This window comes from Motacilla alba, unplaced genomic scaffold (genome assembly GCF_015832195.1).
Source record: "Motacilla alba alba isolate MOTALB_02 unplaced genomic scaffold, Motacilla_alba_V1.0_pri HiC_scaffold_57, whole genome shotgun sequence".
Taxonomy (NCBI): Eukaryota; Metazoa; Chordata; class Aves; order Passeriformes; family Motacillidae; genus Motacilla; species Motacilla alba.
The window spans coordinates 92,721-94,038 of NW_024037689.1; positions in this window are offsets into that span (position 1 = coordinate 92,721).

The window sequence follows — 1,318 nt, forward strand, 5'->3', positions numbered from 1 at the left end:
CTTAGGGGCCGGCTGCCTGCTGGATTTCCGCGAATCCGAAGATGCCGCCCAGGGACAAGCTGCCACCTGTGCCAACTCGGGCTGCTTTGAGAGTGCCCATGGAGCTCTGCAAACTGACACCAGGAACGTAGGGTGGTGAGTTTTGCTTACCGGAGCAGAAGCCTTTTTGTGTACCAGGTAGGCCCTCGGCCCTTAGGGGCCGGCTGCCTGCTGGATTTCCGCGAATCCGAAGATGCCGCCCAGGGACAAGCTGCCACCTGTGCCAACTCGGGCTGCTTTGAGAGTGCCCATGGAGCTCTGCAAACTGACACCAGGAACGTAGGGTGGTGAGTTTTGCTTACCGGAGCAGAAGCCTTTTTGTGTACCAGGTAGGCCCTCGGCCCTTAGGGGCCGGCTGCCTGCTGGATTTCCGCGAATCCGAAGACGCCGCCCAGGGACAAGCTGCCACCTGTGCCAACTCGGGCTGCTTTGAGAGTGCCCATGGAGCTCTGCAAACTGACACCAGGAACGTAGGGTGGTGAGTTTTGCTTACCGGGGTAGAAGCCTTTGTCTTTACTTGGTAGGCCCTCGGCCCTTAGGGGCCGGCTGGCAGGTGGATTTCCGCGAATCCGAAGATGCCGCCCAGGGACAAGCTGCCACCTGTGCCAACTCGGGCTGCTTTGAGAGTGCCCATGGAGCTCTGCAAACTGACACCAGGAACGTGGGCTGGTGGGTTTTGCTTACCGGAGCAGAAGCCTTTTTGTGTACCAGGTAGGCCCTCGGCCCTTAGGGGCCGGCTGCCTGCTGGATTTCCGCGAATCCGAAGATGCCGCCCAGGGACAAGCTGCCACCTGTGCCAACTCGGGCTGCTTTGAGAGTGCCCATGGAGCTCTGCAAACTGACACCAGGAACGTAGGGTGGTGAGTTTTGCTTACCGGGGTAGAAGCCTTTGTCTTTACTTGGTAGGCCCTCGGCCCTTAGGGGCCGGCTGGCAGGTGGATTTCCGCGAATCCGAAGATGCCGCCCAGGGACAGGCTGCCACCTGTGCCAACTCGGGCTGCTTTGAGAGTGCCCATGGAGCTCTGCAAACTGAGACCAGGAACGTGGGCTGGTGAGTTTTGCTTACCGGAGCAGAAGCCTTTTTGTGTACCAGGTAGGCCCTCGGCCCTTAGGGGCCGGCTGCCTGCTGGATTTCCGCGAATCCGAAGATGCCGCCCAGGGACAAGCTGCCACCTGTGCCAACTCGGGCTGCTTTGAGAGTGCCCATGGAGCTCTGCAAACTGAGACCAGGAACGTGGGCTGGTGAGTTTTGCTTACCGGAGCAGAAGCCTTTTTGTGT